The sequence below is a fragment of the Notamacropus eugenii genome, chromosome 2, assembly GCF_028372415.1.
Source record: "Notamacropus eugenii isolate mMacEug1 chromosome 2, mMacEug1.pri_v2, whole genome shotgun sequence".
Classification (NCBI taxonomy): domain Eukaryota; kingdom Metazoa; phylum Chordata; class Mammalia; order Diprotodontia; family Macropodidae; genus Notamacropus; species Notamacropus eugenii.
In genome coordinates, this window is record NC_092873.1 from 172733828 (window position 1) to 172754951 (window position 21124).

The window sequence follows — 21124 nt, forward strand, 5'->3', positions numbered from 1 at the left end:
TCACTAACATTTCTGCCACCTCACTTCATAACTCTGCCAACACTACGGCAAGGTGACGATTTGGGGGGAGGTTAAGATAGTAGGTCAACTTTCTAACGCAGCATCAAGAGTAATTCTGCTCAGGAGCATTTGAACACGATACGGTTGTTTTCCATCTTCTAAATCTATGGGAAATGATTTCTTTAGGGAGAGAAGAGCCAACTATTTTGTTGCACATTGGAATGTCAGAGTCAGATGTCATTTACATCAGCTTTCATTTCCGTGCTTTTGATGTCCCCCCCCTTATTTCCCCTTTATTTTTCCTTAGTGTTTTTTTAAATTCTTTTCTTGTTCTCTGGCCTACCTGATGCCTGTTACTATACCCTTAGGACTTTGAGGACTTCCTATTCACCATACAGTTAAACTCTATAATATGTACCATCTTCACATAGAGTGTAAGATCCTTGAGAGCAGATACTGTCTTGGTTTTTCTATTTTCACCTCCAGAGTATTTGGTGCATTTTTTGAGTCATTTCTCATTTGACTCTTTGTGACCCCATTTTGTATTTTCTTGGCAAAGGTACTGGAGTGGTTTGCCGTTTCTTTCTCCAGCTCATTTTACAGATGAGGAAACTGAGGCAAACAGGGTTAAGTGACTTGCCCAGGGTCACACAGCTTAGGCTAGATTTGAACCCAGGTCTTCCTGACTCCAAGCCCAGCACTTTATCCATTGCACCAGCTAGCTGTCCTATTAATACATAGTAAGGACTTAATAAAATACCTCTTCATTCATTCACTGACTCACTGGACTTCTGTTATACTACAAATATACTAAAATAACAGGCAGAGTGATATAATCAAAAACAGTATTGGCTTTGGAATTGGAAAACCTGAGTTCAAATCTTGCCTACCTCCCTGACTTTGGGCATGACATTTAACCTCTCTAAGCCTCAGTTTCCTCATCTGTAAAATACTAGACTAAATGGTCTCTAAGTTCCTTTAAACTCTAAATAAATCTACAGTCCTAAGTGGATTTTGCTAAGATTTCAAAGAAGTAATTAGGTTTGTTTTTTCTGGCTAATATACTTCAAATCCTTTCAAAATTGTTAGCCTACACTTCAATCTAACTTTACCTAAAAAAATCATGTTGCTAATTTAGTGAATCTCCAGTCTCAGACCATTCCCCTGCTAGGTGAGTTTACCAAATAAACAGAAGACATGGATTGAAGTAGGGTCAACATCTCTAAGTCAAAAGGAATAACTCCATCATGGTCTGAATTCTTACTGATTTGGGTGTTCTGTGAGAGAGAGAGAAGAATTTTCAGGATTGATTTGAAAAGGATGCACAATTATACTAAATTAAAAAGGATTTTATAAATCATACATACTGATCCTTTAATTTTACAGGTGATGAAATCAAGGCCCAGGGAAGTGAAATAATTTATCTAAATTCACATGGCTGATAACAGAACCAAGAACTGAACTTAGCTAATCCTTCATCCTGCTAAGGCTTTTGCTCTTTACTCTATGTCATACTTTGTGGACAAGGGAGGAAGGCAGGGATGGGGGGAGGGAAGGAAGGAAGGAAGGAAGGAAGGAAGGAAGGAAGGAAGGAAGGAAGGAAGGAAGGAAGGAAGGAAAGAAGGAAGGAAGGAAGGAAGGAACCAGAACACAGGTCAAAGGATTAAAGGGCAGACACCATAGATATGATTGGAATGTTTAGCCAAATCAGGATCTACTCGAGAAGAAAAAAAATCTCTTTTGTTTTCAAGATGTGCTTAAGCAACTACATTTTCAGACATTTTTCCTTTACAAGTCAGACCAATCGCTTTGAATCCATTAATGTTTTCTTTGGAGATAATTTTTTTTAAGGAGCTGCATTTTGATATCAAAAGGAAGACTGGTAAGAGATTGGAAGACACTCAGGTCAGTAGGCATTTGTTAGATGCTAAGCAGTGAAGATACAAAGCAAGATAAAAACAGTCCTGCTCTCAAGAAACTCACTGTTTAATGGGGGAAACAACACACAGAGAGCTTTGTACAAGCTAGAGATAATCCAACTCAAGGGGCTACAAGAGTCAGCTCAAAACCAGCCGATGGTTAAATTTTCTGTATAAGCATTTTACCCCTTGGAAATCTGCAAGCACTGTAAATCAGAACTTGATTTATTATTTGATTATCTATATTTAACAAAAGCAATAGAGAATATGTAAATAATGCAATTAAATTTAAAACTATGTCACAAGTACACTTTTTTTTTTCTGGAGAGTCAGTTATCAAACATTTACTGAACCCCTGTTTACTAGCACATACCTCTAGAAGGCATTATAATATGGCAAAACCAGAAAGGTTTTTTGTAGAAGGCAAGTTTTTAGTTGTTCCTGGAAGAATCTAGAGAAGCCAGGAAAAAAAAATCACTGGAATAAATATGCTATAGGCATAAATATTAGATATGAACAGATAAGGGAAAAAATTGGTATTAGAGATATAATGAAGAGAGCTCAATTTAAAATAGAACTTCAAGACCTCTGGGTCAGCCTGTGAGTCTAGCAAGCAAAAAAAAAAAAAGTGAATTTAATATTGATTTGCATACAGCTTGACTGACATCATCTTAATGACTGGCAATTATTCACCCCAGTTCACTTTCGGTCCCAGTAAAGAAGATGGACATATGTGTTCTATGCTAAGATCAGTGGTGTGAATTTCAGGTCAAACCTTCAGATCTCCTCCATCCTTTTTATTTGCCTACGTTTAAAAATAATGTAAATCTAAGTGTTAGCTACACTCCTAATCAGCTTATATCAGACTCTCATATATGTTAGTAATAAGAAGTTTTGAATTCACCACAGAGAGAAGATCGGAATGTCAAATGAAAGAGTAAGGCTTTATTCTCACTGTGCTGATCTGACTCTTAATCCATTTTCAACTCAACTTGACCATTCCGTTAGCATTGCTGAGAAATTCTTTTCTGCCCACACATTCTGTTAAATTTCTACATACCAAAAAAGGTCATGAGTTTTATTTTCTAGCAAGGCATTTTGGACTCAGAATTTTAGAACTAGAAGGACCCTCAGAGATTGTCCAGTCTTCATGTCCCTAAGTTTTCCCATCATATAATTCAACAACAAGATTCTCTTCATCATTTGCATTTGTATTTTAACTACGGTACCAAAGAAAGGGGAAAGAGCAAGGAGGTGGCACAGTGGATAAAGTTCCTGGACCAGTCAGAAGACTAATCTTTGTATGTTTAAATCTGATCTCAGATACTTACTAGCTGTATGACAAGTCACTTAAACCTGTTTGCCACAGTTTCCTCATCTGTAAAATGAGCTAGGGAAGGAAGGGAAAACCACTCAAATGGGATCATGAAGAGTCATAGATGACTGAAAAAATAACTGAACAGCCAAAGGGGAAACAAAAGCCTCCACTCACATGATTTAATCTTCAGCTTGTCCTCCATCAGCACCTTCGTATCTGCTGGAAAAAATCAGCAAACACCGAAAGAGAATCTGGACATCACTGTCTTCTCATGATTTGTCACCAACTTATGAACTTGGATACTGGTACTGATGACTACAGTAATTTTCCTGTGCTCCTATGGTCAGGAGGCAGATCAGATCCTAATCACAGTAATAAACAACAAAGCTTCTCAGTGTGAAACCTTAACAGGTACACTTTGTTTATCTCCTACAAGACTTTCCTCATCCAAAAAACAATATTTCTGATCAAATTCAACTATGTACCTTGTATTTGAAATAAAATCCCTGTGTCCCAACTGTTGTCATATTGGTTAAAGTCTACTTTTAATTCAGACAAAGATTAATTTCTACTTATTCTATTTGCCTATTTTTCCATCCCTTCCAATTCAATTCAATCCAACAAGCATTTTTTAAATGCTTACTATGTGAAAGGCATTGTGTGGCTTTATATTCTGTTGAGGGTGTAATACATAAATAGATAAGTACACAGAGGTTAATTTGAAGAGATAAAGAGGGTACTAACAACTCCAGGATCATGTAAGAGATCCTACAGGATATAACCCTTGAGCTTAGTCTTGAAGTCAGAGCTTCTCAGAGATAGAAGGAAGGAGAAAGGGAAGGAGTACATTCAGGGATGTACTTCAGGGATACCCTATGAAAAGAGACAGAGGTAAGACTTGGAATGTCAAAGTCAGTCAGTGAGCATAGGTCAGTTTGAACCTTCTCTTATATTCTTTCTTCTATCTTTATAAAGTAATCCAAATTTTGACCTTTTATAAATGTAGCATTTACCTTCAACTTAAAAAAAGCAAACCACTATTTAGATAAGATTACATGACTTACTTTTTAAAGTAGAAGATTATTATCATGTTCTAATCAAGTATGAGAATGATTTGATGAATCACCATGGGGAGGGGTAGCAATCATGATCAAAGCAAAAGCAAAAATAGACATAATTAAAATTTTGCTAAACGGTAGCACAGACACTGAATTAATATCAATACTGAAACCATATGCACCAAATAGCATAGCATCTAAATTATTTTATTTTTTGAATAATATTTTATTTTTCCTAATTATATGTAAAAACAATTTTTAACATTAATTTTTAAAAATTTTGAGTTCCAAATTCTCTCCTTCCTTTCTCCTTTCTCTCCCCATTCCCTGAAACAGTATCAATTTGATATAGGTTATACATATGCAATCATGCAAAACATATTTTCATATTAGTTATGTTGTGAAAGAAAATACCAAAAATAAAAAAAGAAACACCATAAAAAATAAAGTGAAATCTTGTATGCTTCAGTCTGCATTCTGACTCTTTATCAGTTCTTTCTCTGGGGGAGGATAGCATTTTTCGTCATAAGTATTTTGGAATTATCTTAGATTATTGGGTTGCTGAGAATAATGAAATTATTCACAGGTGATCATCATGCAGTATTGCCCACTTTAATTTGTATCAGTTCACATGACTCTTTCCAGGTTTTTCTGAAATCTGGATGCTCATCATTTCTTATAGCACAATAGGATTCCATTACAATCATATGCTGCATGTTCAGCTATTCCCCAACTGATGGCATTCCTTCAGTGTCCAATTCTTTGTCACCACAAAAAGAGCTGCTATAAATATTTCTTTGGGTCTTTTTGCTTTTCTTTGATCTCTTTGGGGCACAGAACTAATAGTGGTATTGCTGGATCAAAGCATATGCACAATTTTATAGCCTTTTGGGCATATTTCCAAATTGCTCCTCTCTAGAATAGTTGAATCTGTTCACAACCCCATCAACAATGCACCAGTGTCCCAATTTTCCCACATCCCCTCCAATATTTATCATTTTTCTTTCTATCATATTCATCAATCTGAGAGGTGTGAGTTGGTACCTCAGAGTTGTTTTAATTTGCATTTCTCTTAACAATAGTAATTTAGAGCATTTTTTCATATGACAATAGATCACTTTGATTTCTTTATCTGAAAACTGTCTGTTCATATCCTTTGACATTTTAATATTTGGGTAACGACTTATGTTCTTATAAATTTGATTCCATTCTCTATGTACTTGAGAAATAAAGCCTTTATCACAGACAAGTCTTGTAAAAAAAAAAATTCCCCAGTTTTCTGCTTTTCTGAATAAACTTGGTTGCATTGATTTTGTTTGTACAAAGCCTGTTTAATTTAAAACAATCAAAATTGTCTATTTTGCATCTCATAATGTTCTCTATCTTTTGTTTGGTCATAAATTCTTCCCTTCTTCATAGATCTGACAAGCTCCTCTAATCTGCTTATGGTATCACCTTTTACATCTAAAGCAGGTATCCATTTTCTTACTAGATGGTGTGAAATGTTGGTCAGTATACTGCTGTCTAGTTCTCAGTTATTTTTGTCACATAGTGAGTGCTTGTCCCCAAGGCTTAGGTCTTTGGGTTTATCAAACACTAGATGACTATGATCAGTTACTACTGTATTTTGTATCCCTAATTTATTCCATTGACCCACCACTCTTGTTCCTTAGCCAGCACTAATTTTTTTTGATGATTATCACTTTGTAATACAATTTGAGATCTGCTACAACCAAGCCACCTTCATTCTTATTTTTTCATTAATTCTTTGTTATTCTTGACCTTTTGTTCTTCCAGATGAATCATTATTTTTTCTAACTCTACAAAATAATTATTTTGGTGGTTTGTTATGGCACTGAATAAGCAAATTAATTTAGGTCTATTGTCATTTTGATCATTGATTCAGTATACTTATAAGGAATGAATATTTCTCTGATTGTTTCTATCTGACTTTATTTGTGTGAAAAATATTTTGTAATTGTGTTCATATAGTTCCTAAGATTTCTCTTAGCAGGTAGACTTCCAAGCATTTTATATTGTTAGCAGTTATCTCTTGATGCTGGACTTTATTGATAATATATAGAAATACTGATGATTTATGTGTGTTTATTTTATATCCTACAACTTTGCTGAAGTTATTATTTCTACTAGTTTTTTGTTGATTCATTAGGATTCTCTAAGTACCCTATCATCTGCAAAAAGTGATAGTTTTGTTTCCTTATTGCTTATTCTAATTTGTTTCCTTATAGCTTATTCTAATTCCTTCAATTTCTTTTTTTTCCCTTATTGCTATAGCTAGCATTTTTAGCACAATATTGAGTAATAGTAGTGCTGATGGGCATGCTTGCTCCACCCCTGTCTGATCTTATTGGGAAGGCTTTTAGCTTATTGCCATTACAGATAATAGCATCTAAATTCTTTTATTTATTTGTTTGTTTGTTTGTTTATTTATTTATTTATTTAACTTTTAATTCATTTTAACAAAATCTTGGGTTCCGAATTTTCTCCCCTTTTGTGCCCTCCCCCACCCCAAACACCAAACATTCTAATTGCCCCTATGACCAATCTGCTTTCTCTTCTATCATCCCTCTCTGCCCTTGTCTCCATCTTCTCTTTTGTCCTGTAGGGCCAGATAACTTTCTATACCCCTTCACCTATTATTTCCTAGTGGCAAGAACATTACTCGACAGTTGTTCCTAACACTTTGAGTTCCAACTTCTTTACCTCCCTCCCTCTCTACCCCTTCCCTTTGGAAGGCAAGCAATTCAATATAGGCCAAATCTGTGTAGTTTTGCAAATGACTTCCATAATACTTGTGTTGTATAAGACTAACTATATTTCCCTCCATCCTATCCTGTCCCCCATTACTTCTATTCTCTTTTGATCATGTCCCTCCCCTGAGTGTCGACCTCAAATTGCTCCCTCCTCCTCATGCCCTCCCTTCCGTCATCCCCCCCACCCTGCTTATCCCCTTATCCCCCACTTTCCTGTATTGTAAGATAGGTTTTCATACCAAAATGAGTGTGCATTTTATTCCTTCCTTTAGTGGAATGTGATGAGAGTAAACTTCATGTTTTTCTCTCACCTCCCCTCTTTATCCCTCCACTAATAAGTCTTTTGCTTGCCTCTTTTATGAGAGGTAATTTGCCCCATTCCATTTCTCCCTTTCTCTTCCCAATATATTTCTCTCTCACTGCTTGATTTCATTTTTTTGAGATATGATCCCATCGTCTTCAATTCACTCTGTGCATTCTGTCTCTATGTGTGTGTGTGTGTGCATGTGTGTGTGCATGTGTGTGTGTAATCCCTCCCAGTACCCAGATACTGAAAAGTTTCAAGAGTTACAAATATTGTCTTTCCATGTAGAAATGTAAACAGTTCAACTTTAGTAAGTCCCTTATGACTTCTCTTTGCTGTTCACCTTTTCATGCTTCTCTTCAATCTTGTGTTTGAAAGTCAAATTTTCTTTTCAGCTCTGGTCTTTTCATCAAGAATGCTTGAAAGTCCTCTATTTCATTGAAAGACCAATTTTTCCCCTGAAGTATTATACTCAGTTTTGCTGGGTAGGTGATTCTTGGTTTTAGTCCTAGTTCCTTTGACTTCTGGAATATCCTATTCCATGCTCTTCGATCCCTTAATGTAGAAGCTTCTAGATCTTGTGTTATCCTGATTGTATTTCCACAATACTTGAATTGTTTCTTTCTAGCTGCTTGCAATATTTTCTCCTTGACCTGGGAACTCTGGAATTTGGCCACAATATTCCTAGGAGTTTCTCTTTTCGGATCTTTTTCAGGTGGTGATCAGTGGATTCTTTCAATATTTATTTTGCCCTCTGGTTCTAGAATATTAGGGCAATTTTCCTTGATAATTTCATGAAAGATGATGTCTAGGCTCTTTTTTTGATCATGGCTTTCAGGTAGGCCCATAATTTTTAAATTGTCTCTCCTGGATCTATTCTCCAGGTCAGTTGTTTTTCCAATGAGATATTTCACATTCTCTTCCATTTTTTCATTCTTTTGGTTTTGTTTTGTGATTTCTTGGTTTTTCATAAAGTCATTAGCCTCCATCTGTTCCATTCTAATTTTGAAAGAACTATTTTCTTCAGTGAGCTTTTGAACCTCCTTTTCCATTTGGCTAATTCTGCTTTTGAAAGCATTCTTCTCCTCATTAGCTTCTTGAACCTCCTTTGCCAATTGAGTTAGCCTATTTTTCAGGGTGTTATTTTCTTCAGCATTTTTTTGGGTCTACTTTAGCAGGGTGCTGACCTGCTGTTCATACTTTGCAAGTCTTTCATTGCTCTTCCCAGTTTTTCCTCCACCTCTCTAACATAATTTTCAAAATTTTATGAGCTCTTTTTGAGCTTTTCCCAGGTCTGATCCCATTTAGTGGGCTGGGATACAGAAGTCCTGACTTCCGTGTCCTTCCCTGATGGTGAGCACTGCTCTTCCTCATCAGAAAAGAGGGGAGGAGAAACCTGTTCACCAAGAAAGTAACCCTCTATAGTCTTGGGGTTTTTCCCTTTTCTGGGCATTTTCCCAGCCAGTGACTTGACTTCTGAATATTATCTTCACATCCACTTCGCCTCCTGATCCTCCCAGCCAGCGCTTGGGGTCTGAGATTCAAATACTGCTTCCCAGCCTTAGGGCTTGGGGTGGGGGGCAGGGCTGCTACTCAGTGTGAGATTAAGTTCAGGTGCTCAGGTCAGGGCAGGGCCACCTCATGGGCCCAATTCCCTCAGGGGGTTTATGCAGAGAGCTTCAACAATGGATCCGAGCTCCTGCCTGCTTAGGGAGCCCCGGTCTGCTCCCACCTCCGCTGTTGCCTCCCAAGGGTCCCTGAGTTATGGGGGCACCCCACTCCCCTCTCGACCAGCCAAAGAGACCCTCTCACTGACCCCCGTCACCTGTGGGTGGAGGGACCCGCGCGGCCGCTGGAGATTCTGTCCCTGAAGCCTGCTCGGATCTGCTCCTCTCGGTGCCGCAGCTGCAGCAGCGCTGTGCTCGGCTCCCAGTCTGCGGCGCCCAGTCCGCGGCCCGAAGGACCTTTTGCGAGAGGTTTTCAAGTCTCTCTGAAACAGAAATCTCCTTCACTCCACTGTTCTGTGGCCTCTGTTGCTCCAGAATTCGCCGTGAGTTCCTTTTTACAGATGTTCTATGGGTTGTGGGTTCGGAGCTATGTGTATGTGCGTCTTTCTACTCCGCCATCTTGGCTCCACCCCCCATCTAAATTCTTAAAGAAAAAATTAGATAAGTTACAAGGGGAAGGAGACAGCAAAGCTATAATAGCAGAGATCTCAATTTATCCCTCTCAGATTTATATTAATCTAACTATAAAATAAATAAGAACATTAAGGAGGTGAATAGAATTTTAGGAAAGATAGATTTGAGAAACCTCTGAAAAAGATTGAATAGAATAGGAATAGGAAAGAATATACTTATTTCTCAGTGATTTATGGCACCTTCACAAAAATTGACCATGTATTAAATATAATAACCTCAACAGACAAATGCAAAAAGCAGAAATATTAAATGTATGTTTTACTGATCATAAAGCAATAAAAATTATATTCAGTGATGGTATTTGGAGCAAAAATTTTAAATTAAATATCTATAATAAAGATAAATTAGAAGTCTTTCTAATAAGACTAGGAGTTGAAGCAAGGAAGTTTATTATTATCATTACTATTCAATATTGTACTAGAAATGTTAGCTATAGAACTAACACAAGAAAAAAAATTAAAAGAATAAGCAGACAAAGAGGAAGGAAAACTATCATTTTATGCAAATTATATTATGGTTTGCTTAGAGAACCCTGGACAGTCAACTAAAAAAACTGAAACAATTAACCACTTCAGTAAATTTGCAGCAGATAAAACAGACCCACAGAAATCATCCACTTTTCTGTATATACAAAATCCAGGAGGAAGATAAAGAAAGAGAAATTCCATTTAAAATAACTGCAGACTATATGAAGTACCTGGCAGTCTGTCTGTCAAGACTCACATAAGAACTATATGAACACAATTAAATTACCAAAAAAAACACTTCTCACAAATAAAGACAGATCTAAATAATTAGAGAAATGTTCATTGCTCGTGTGTATGCTGAGCTAATATAATAAAAATAATATTATTTTAGTTAATTTACTAATTCAGTGCAATACCAATCAGACTACCAAAGGACAAATTACAGAGCTAGAAACAATAACAAAATTCATTTGTAGAAACAAAAAAACCAAGACAATCAAGAGATTAAATTAAAAAAAGGGGTGGGGAGAAGAAGGGGATCTGGCATGTACTTGATCTCAAACTATGCTATGCTATTCCAAAAACAATTTGGAACTGCATAAGAATAGATTAGGATCACAACATACAAAAGTAAATGAGTACTGTCAATTGATGTTTGATAAACCCAAAGATATCCCAGTTTACTGGGACAAGAACTCAACTACTTGGCAAAACTTATTGGGAAAACTGGAATATAGTTTGGTAGAAATTAGATATAGACAGACAATTCACACCATGCACCAAGAGAAGTACCCAATGAATACATGATTTAGACATAAAAGTTGATATCATAAGCAAGTTAGAGAAGCATGAAAGAAATTTATTCAATAACAACAATATTGTAAAGATAATTAACTTTGAAAGACTTAGTTACTTAGATCCACACAATGATAAAATGCAGTACACCGAAGGACTCATGAGGAAACATGCAATCCATCTCCAGATACAGAGTAATGGACTTAGAGTGGAGACTGAAACATACTTTTTGTTCTTTCTCTTTTCCTTTCTTTCATTGTTTTTTTTGGACATTACTAATGAAAGAATTCATTTGCATAACTACAAATATTTTTAATGGGCTTGTTTTCTCTTGTGTTCTCAGTGACTAAGGGAGAGAGGTAGATGAGAATTTGAAACAAAACAAAATAAGATGGAATTTTTAAAAATAAAATAAAAATATTTAAAAGCATAGGAAAAAGAAAAAAAACAAGAAGGAGTTATAATGGATAAGAAATTTGAGGAGGAAGGTTTTTTTCTACTTGAGGGGATCAGTCAAACCTTCATGGAAGAAATTGTTTATGAACTGGGCCTGGAAAAAAAGAGAAGATATTAAGAGGTAGAGAGAGCAGTAGGGAAATAGGTAAGATGCAGAAGAGAGATCATACCAGACATGAGGAATGGGCTATGCAAAAGCAAAGAGGTGAGAGAGATCAAGACAAAGTCAAGTACCGGTGAGAAGTCAGGCTGACTTGGCTGGAATTTAGAGTACAGGAAGGGGAGTAATAAGTTACAAAGCTGGGAGCTGGACTAAGGAGGGTCTTGAGTTTCCAGAGAAGGAATTAATGATTTTGTTGGGAAGTAATAGAGAACCACTGAAGGTTTTCATGGAAGAGAAGAAGAGAGTTAGATCTATGCATTATGGAAATTACCGAAGTTGAATGAAGGGAAGATTGGAAAAGGGAGAGAAAGGAAGAGGCAGACCAGTTTTTAGACAATTAAATGAGTTTAGGCAAAGGTGAAGAAGGCACTGAATTTGAGTAACCAAAGAAGAGAAAAAGGGAGGATGGAGATAAGAGATTTTGGAGATAGAGTCAATAGAATTGTGCCAATGATGAGATTTGGGAAATGAAAGAGAGGGGTGTGTTAAAGATAATGCCAAGGTCTAAATCCTAGGTAATTGGAAAATGAATGGGGGGGGGGGGGGAAGTGGGGAAACAGCCTGGGGTGGGGAGGAACTTTAATAGTTCAGTTTGGAATGTGTTCACTTAGAAGTAGAAGTCTTGGTAGTTCATCCAGGTGGAGGTGCACAGCAGACCACTGATGTGGGACTGGGACTCAACTTTTATATTATTAACACTTAACACTTACTTCCTATATTTACAAAGGGTGATGGAGAAATGAAATCCAAAAGTATCCCTGGGAAATTTTTTTTCTAGACACCCTAGTGATGATTATAACCAGAAGAAACAGATGCTAATGATATTATTTGTTTCCCTAGAGGGATGTAAAATAAGAGACCATTTGTATTATATGTGAGGAATGAGGCTCTATTACAAAGGAACCAGAACTGGAAGGGGCCTCAGAGATCATTTCAGTCGAGGTAATGTGCCAGGCCTAGAGGCCTGTGGGCTACCCGAGTCTTCCCTTACCTCTATCGGAGGTCTTCGGTTGGCCAAACCGGATGCTCGTATGAGAGAAAGGACGTTCCAGAGTCGAACAAGGGTTGAGCTTTATTTCAGGGTCTAGTTACAAGTGCAGGGGAATTCTTCCTTAGGAGGGAGCGAAGAATCTCCCAAGGAGGCAAAGATCTTACAATAAGAGATTGGAAGTAGAAGTGTAAGTGGGGAGAGAGGGGGAGAGGAGAGAGGAGAGAGGAAAAGCGGAGCCTTCTGTCTGCTCCGCGCCCCTCCTCCCAAGAGAGCTTTCAGGCTTTCCTGACTCCAATTAAAACTCTCCAGCCGCATAGTTTGCATCTGAATACCATGCCTGTTAGGTGTGCCCAGATCCGGGACAATCTCGAGGGCAGGGAGATCTCTCTCCCATCACGTTTCTCACGGGAAGAGGAGGAAATACACGAGATAGCTCGGTTCACCTCGATTCCCAGTCGTTTCCTGGGGGGTCCTCGTGAGAACTCTAAGATTTAGAAGTTCCCACCTTTACCCGCCCGAGACTGTCCACATGGAATTGAGCTTCCATCCCCAGCAGTAATGGAGCCAGCTCAAATCAGGAGCTGATTGTTAAATTTTCAGTGGGAGCATTTTCATGTCAGGAATCAGGAAAAGCTAAAAACCCAGGTTTGATTTTTGTTGTTGTTGATTGTCTAAACTTAAAGAAATGATGGAGAAAATGGAGATTATGCTTAAAAGTGTGTCACGAATATATTTTTTTCTGGAGAGCTGGTTGTTAAACATTTACAAGCAAACTCCTGATTCCAACCTCCTCATTTTATAGGTAAAGAAACTGAAGCACAGGGATTAAAATTTTCTTCATCATTTCCTTAAGTCTAGTTAACCAACTAGTAGATATTGACAATTGTAAGTCAATATTACACAATACTGACAGTCTATAAGCATTTATTAAGGACCTGTTATGTGCCAGGTACCCTGTAAAATGCTGGGGCTATCAAGAAAGGTGAAAGGCTGACCCTGCCCTCAAGGAGTTCATAATCTAATGATTAACATAGAACTGATTTCTATAAGAGACACAAGGAGTCAAAATTCTTTGGAACCTAGCACACATACTGGGTGTCTAATAAAGGTTTTATAAACTAAGTCCAAAAAATGAAGGTAAATGAAGCTGTATTCTACATGTTAACATGTTTAGATTGCTTTTTTCCCCAATACCTCATTAAAACAGAACACTGGCTTCATTTTTATGACTGATATTTCATATCTCTGAGAAACTTTGTACTAAAGGAAACTAAGTTTTATTGAAGGGGGGAAAGAGAGGCCATTAAAAATATTGCATCTTGAGAAAACTAGGCTAAGCTAAAGGAAAACTGTGGGAAAAGAAATGGAGCAGAATGGCCAAAGTGGTGATAAACATAGTTTGCTCTTAAGTGGGTCAATAAACTGATGTCCAACTTTGGCTAAGTTAAAAAAAAAGAGAGTTTAGTTTTCTTCCAAGTTATTTCACTGCTACTTTAAAAGCGGCTTTTAAATAGGTCACTGATTATAAAGCTCTAGGCTATCTATAAAAAAGCATACGAAAGGTTATTTGAATTACTAATATAGCCTTGGAGGTAAATATTTTTAAATCTATTTACTTGAAATGATTAACAAATGATAACATACATTTTTTTTACTTCCTCATTCTTTTCTAAAGAAAATTCTTTCTGGGTTAAGTGCTCCATGTTTCTCTTTACCAGGTTTGTGACCATAGACAATCACTTCATTCTCTGAGTCTCGGTGTTCCCAACTAAAGATGGAAGATTTGGTCTACATGATCTTCAAGGTCTCTTCCAGTTCTAAAGTTTGATGCTTTTCTATGTGTAAGACTAAAGCATCATGTGTAATCAGAATAACTCATGCTTATATATCACTTTAAGATTTGCAGAATTTATATTTGATCATCATAACCATGTTGAAAAGTCAATGTTATTAGTATGCCCATTTGACAGATCAGAAATCTGAGACTCTGAGAGGTTGTGACTTGCCAGTATGGTTATATAGCTATTAAGTGAGATGGGATTGGAATCAATGGTTTCCTGACTGCCAGCTCTATTGTACAACATTGTCTCTCTGAAGTGGAAGATGGGTGTAATTTTTTGTCAGATGTCAAATGTCACATTCAAAATTCAGGACAACATTATTATCCAGCTTAAGACAAGAAGACTATTGCTTTCTTTTTTAATAATATTTTCCCCCAATTATAAAGTCAATTTTTACATTCATCTTTACAAGATTTTGAGTTTCAAATTTTCTCCCTCCCTTCTCCTCCCTGTTCCTTAAAAGGTAAGCAATTTGATGTAGGTTATACATGTGCAGTCATGTAAAACATATTTCTATATTAGTCAGTTATGAAGGAAACAGACCAAAAGGGAAAAAAACCAAAAAAATTTAAATATGCTTCAATCTGTATACAAAGTCCCTCAGTTCTTTATCTGGGAGTGAATAGCATTTTCCATGAGTCCTTTATAATTATTTTGGATCATCATGTTACTGAGAAGAGCTAAATCATTCATAGTTTGTCATCACACAATGTTGCTGTTGTCATGTATAATGTTTTCCTGGTTCTGCTCATTTCGCTTTGCATCTGTTCATACAATGGACTATTGCTTTCTATAGATGACTTCATGTCAGTAGACTGTCCTCACCTCATGCTTTATCTGAAGCATTCTCAATGGACAGTACTGCCCCTCCCAAAAACAGTCTTGTTATATATGTTTTCCTGCCAAATATGATTAATGTTGCACTTAGATGTTACCAAAGTACTTGGGTGGGATGCTGATAATATAATTTGTTTTGTTTCTTACTGTTTTAAGGGATGTCCCTCACTACTATAAGGGATGACCTGGGATGTAGCAAAACAAGCACAATATGTATGGACAATGTCAAAACAGAAATTAGGACACAGGTGAGAATGCAAAAGGTGAATATAGGACAATAGCCCCCCCAAGAGTGGGGAACCTGTGGCCTCGAGGCCACATGTGGCACTCTAGATTCTAAAGAGTGGTCCTTGGAATCCAGACTTCACGGAATAAATCTATTGTTCTGTAAAACTTGGATTCAGTCAAAAGGCTGCACCCAAGGTCCACAGAAGGCCACTAGAATTTTAAATTGACCTAAACTACATAGGAAAATTAATCTAAGTAAGCTGAGGGTTTTTATTTCTTTCATTGTTCACACTTATATCTCATTTTATCCTTACAATTATCCTGGAAGGGAGGTGTTGTTATTATTCCCGTATTACAGATGAGTAAACTGAAGCAGACAGAAGTTAAATGGTTTGCCCCAGGGTCGCACAGCTAGGAAGAATGGGAGGCCAGATTTAAGCTCAGTCCTTCCTGACTCAACATCCCATGGGCCACTTAGTTGCCTCAAAATGAGTCATAAATAAGGATCCAATCAGATGTCTTCTCTGAGGCCCAAATTTAGCTCTGCTCAGTTCCATTCCAAATTCAACTCTTCTTTGATTTAACTTTGAGTGAACTCTTCTCTTGGGTTCACCTCAGTTTGGCAGCTAACAGAAGGTGGCACATTTCTTTCCCTCTGGTTATTTCTTCCAAGACTATAAACTTTGAGTCTGTTCCCAAACTGGAACAGAGGTCTCTTATAGTCTTGGTTCTGAAGATCTTTCTCAGACCCAGTTCAGGATCTTGTATGACATACTCAGAGGTCTGGCCTTGACCAATTACTTCTCCAAAACAGAGTCTTTTGCATGAAATGACTTATTTCTCTGTCATGGTGAGAAACTAAAATCCACATTTCTGCCAGCTGAGTCACAACTATGTAATAGGTTTTGTCCTGTTGCCACCAATTTAGGGTAAAGTAGATACTAGAGGTTCTACGCAGGGCAGAACAGAATCTGATCTGTGAAGTTTGTATTCAGTCAAAGGGCCACACTTGAGGACATACAGGGCCACATGTGGTCTTGAAGGCCACATGTTTCCTACCCCTATAAGCTATCAATTCCAAAGACTTAATATCAGTTATGAAAATACAAGGCTGGAAAGCAGTATACTTTGCCTATTATCACCTGTGTATCTCTGCCTTTGTCTCTCTGGCTGTTTTCTGCCCCTTTCTATGAACATATTTGTCCATATCAGAAAGGAACATCAGCTTATACAGAAGTAATTATAATACAAGGTAGAATGTGGAAGCTATGAAAGTGAAATGAAAGGTACAAAACATTAACTTCATTTAAACAAAGGAGAGAGCACATCAGGCTAGGTTACCCATGATTTCTTAATTTCTGAATCTAATGGCATTTTCTTACTCCTCATCCTTCTTGACCTCTCTGCAGCCTCTGACCCAGCTAATCACCTTCTTTTCCTTAATAACCTCTTCTTTCTACTCTACTACAACCCTCTATTGGGTCTCCAAATTATCTGTCCAATCCTTCTCAGTCTTTTTTTTCTGGCTCTCCAACCAAGTGACAACTGCTAACTGTAGATATCCCACACAGCTCTTTTCTGAGCCCTCTTCTCTTCTCCCTCACCAATAACATATTTGCTTTATGTGTTTTCAAAGAACTCAGTTAAATTATCATCTTTATGGGGTAGTGTTTCTCAAATTTACTTATCTAGTTCTAATCTCTCTGTTGACTTCTAGTCTCGCATCTCCAACTGCCTATTGAACATTTCAAATGGACATCCCACAGATATCTTAAATTCAACAGCTCTAAGATTGAATTTATCTCCTTCCAGATTCTTCCCTCTTTCTAACTTCCCTAATATGGTTGAAAGTATCACCATCTTCCCAGTCACGCAGGCTCAACATCTAGATATCATTCTCATTCTCTCTCACTCCTCATGTCTAATGTGTTTCCATGTCTTGTTGATTTCACCTTCACAATATCTCACATATGTTTCTTCTTCTGTCTTCTGATACCACCAACACATTAATGCATGCTCCCACATTTCCTTATACTTGGACTATTTCTATAGCCTGCTAGCTGTTCTCCCTGACTCAAGTCTTTCTTCACTCCAGTTTGTCTTATATTCAGCTGTCAAAAGTGATCTTCCTACAGTACAGGAATGAAAATGTCACCCCCTATCAACAAGTTAAGTCCACGAAGTTTCAGTATATTCCAAAGACCCTAAATCCTGGGGAATAACATATGTGGGTTAGTACAGCACAACCTATAAATAAGGATAAACTATACATACTCATGGTACATTGCAAAACACTGAATTTGGAGTCAGCAGAACTATGTCTGAGCCCTTCTAATGAATAACTGTAAAATCTTGTACAATGTATTTTACTTCTCTAAACCACAACTTCCTCATTGGCAAAAGGAAGGAAACAAAAAAAAATCTTTATGATCCCTTCTAACTCCAATGACCTCTGGTCTGCGGTTTTTTCTAATCACATAGTCTGCTATGGCCCCCAGTAAAGTTTTTATTTCATTCTGATTCACAGAAACCAATAATCATGATCAGACTGAGTGCCAGGCACATTGTGGGTTATTCAAGCTAATGAATATGTTGTCAGTTTAATTGAGATTATAGGTTTAATGCTGACATGGTCCATTTAGTTTCACCATATTCCAAAGACCCTAAATCCTGGGGAATAACCCACATATATTGTTGGCTACAACAGATACTAAAAAGTGCAGAGAAATCACCACAAAACCAGCCCCTTTACTGGAAAAAACAATTCTGAAAACTTATCCCACTGATGTATTTGATAGCATCATCTTCAAATGGAAAAGGCAGATCAAAGTTTATAGACAATCCTTATTCATGAGACATGAAATAGTATGGGATCATAGGATTTGGTAGTAGGATTTTAGATTTATAGCTGGAAGGGGGTAACTTAGAGAACAACTAGCCCAACTGCCTTAGTTTACAAATGAGGAGACTGAGGCCCAGGGTAGTGAAATGATTTTTCACTAGTCACATTGGTAGTCACAACACAGGAATTTAAAAATTAGCCTTATTATTCTAATTAAAATAAAAGGATTAATTTATGTTAAATGTACCTTCAGTGAAACTCTAGGAAACTGTCATAGTGATTTGCTTTTGTTCCCAGTGAGTCCTGGATTCAATCAAATCCTCAAACTTACTGGGGATAATATAATACTGACTATGGTGGGGGAAGGAATGAGGAAATATGCCAATATTGCCATAATTGTGGATTTGTATTTATAATTATGGTTTTTAAATGTTGTCTACAAGACCTACCATAAGAGGTGAGAGACCCAAGCTTGAACTATAGCAAATCACCCTAAGATAGGGAAATGTTTGAAGCTAGTGGTTAAAAGCAAATGAAAATAAGTATATAGGTCTCATTGGCTCTCAGGTGTGCATTTCCACTCATATGACTGAGGAGAAATAAAAGGGTGCAAAATGGGGCACAGGATCATAAAACCATTTCATTTATCTGGTTGTCTATAGGGGTAGGAGGAAACCCACAAGCAGATAAATAAAACTATTCTCTGACACCCAAGTCCATAGCTAGTACTTTAAGGTGCAATATCACATGGAATGGTCTAAATGGTATCTCTCCTCATCTGTAAAATGACAGTGTTGAACTAGATGGTTTCTGAGGTCCATATCAGTCCTGTGATCACAGGGAATAAACTATGTCTAAGGTTTCTTCTTTAAGGCACATTAGGAGGTACCAGTTTATACAATTTCCCACCTATACCTGAGGGCTGGGAAAGCAGATTTTAGGACACCCAAGAACCTTGCCAACTAAGTCCATGGAAAAAAAATTAGAATTGAGTTATCATTAAGGATAAAAAATTGTCAAAGAGAAAGAATTTGGGCAAAAAAAAAAGATGTACTCAAGAAAGAGTGATGGTGTCCAGTGGCTATCATTTAGGGTCCATATTACAAACTAAAAACTTGTATAGCTTGTATCCCACCTCCATTTTTCTCCTATGGAGTCAGTGTCCTTTTCAAAAGTACTCAAGGAGGTAGTATACTGTTTGGGGAGAGCATGTAAAAGGCAGAGGGTGAGTGAGTAGGTAAACAAGGTAAAGAAAAATCAACTGTCTTCTCTCCATAGGGAATTTATAGTATGTATCTGCATATTAGGGATATAGTATGTATCTGCATATTTTCCCAGAAAATTAGGGAAAGGAATAGCAATGAAAAATCTAGTAGCAAATGACCCGGGACTTCCAGGCATTGAAAGAGAACTCTAAACTCGGGGCAACAGCAATACACTTCCTTTGGTTTCTACGTCTTTATCATGCCATCTCACTTCATGTATCTACAGGGTGCTCCAAAAGTCTTAGCTTATCCAAGCCTATTCTCTTCTCCATCCTTAACTTTTTCTCTCCTGTCTCTGTACCTTTGTCTACACCATCTCCTCTGCTGACAATGGACTCTCATCTCCCATCTCCATTTGTTGAAATTCCTCCCTTCTTTCAAGATCCATGTCAGGTGCCACCACATATAAGCCCTCCTTGATCCCTAGTTAAAAATGATATTTCCTTCTTCAAATTTCTTTCACGCTTTACACATATCTCAAATTCCCATTTGTTACAGTTATTTGTGCATATGTTATATCATAGTTATTTGCACAACTCTCCAGGATCTTCCATTGCCCTAATTTTCCATTTTAACTCATACTCTTTTTACATGAGCTCTATATTTCAAACAAACTGGACTACTTGTCATCTCTCTTACACCTCTTACCTGTCCCCATGGCATGCTTTCCTTCCTCCAAAAAATAGCACATGCTGTTTACTATGCCTAGCATGTCCTCTTCCATCCAACCTGCTGAATTCTTACCTGCCTTGTAAAGGCTATTTCAAATGCTCTCCAGGAAGCCTTCCTTGATCTCCCCAGATAAGGAATGGTCTTTCTACACTTAAGTCTCACATTGCTCTTATGCACTTAGGTACTATCATTATTTTTATAGATTTACAACTTACTAAATTGTAAGCATGTTGGAGGCAAGGACTCTGTCTTATCTACCTTCTCTGTCTCCTCCAATACCCAGCACAGTGCCACATAGAGTAGGTGTTTAATAAATGTTTGTTGAATGTAGTGATTCTAGGGATACCACATCTCAAAATGTTATGTTGCCTGCCTTTTGGATAACTGCTGGAAAAAAGATATAATGAATTGCTTTAAAGATAACCAACAGGAGTGGAAAAAATGGAAGACATGATCTGGAAACTCCATAGACTAGATAATACAAAGTTGAGTCCGTCAAGTAATAATCCTTTATTTTATGTTATATCAGAAAATTATCCTCCTATGAAAGAATCATAGTTAGCACAATCCTCAAACACTTCAAAAAAATTAAAGTCTTTGTTGGTTTAAAAAAAAATAAGAAGCTCTTTAAAATATGGGCATCACCTATTACATATTGGTCCAGTGGCAAAAGCATTAGTTCTGAACTCGAAGAGCATGGTTACAAATTCTACTTCTGATACTTACTACCTTTATGACTTTGGGTATATCACTTAGCTTCCTTGGGCCTCAATTTCCTCATATGAGAGGAAATATGAGGGGGGGGGAAGGGAGGGAGAGGGAGGGAGAGAGAGAGAGAGAGAAATCAATTGGCCTCTGCAGTTCCTTCCAGCTCTATCTATGAATAAATTCTTGTTGACTGATTGAATTGTTATTTATCTCAATAGTAAGAGCTATCATAATTACATCAGTCTCTGTAAAAAGTGTACCATGTATTATTTCAGCATCCGGAGA

At 37.3% G+C, this 21124-nt stretch overlaps 1 protein-coding gene across 2 annotated transcripts in view; it reads left to right on the forward strand.

Annotated features, from left to right (window-relative positions):
• The window catches only part of FHL5 (four and a half LIM domains 5), a 74767-nt gene that overhangs the window by 7598 nt on the left and 46045 nt on the right, over positions 1-21124 (forward strand). The window lies entirely within an intron of this gene.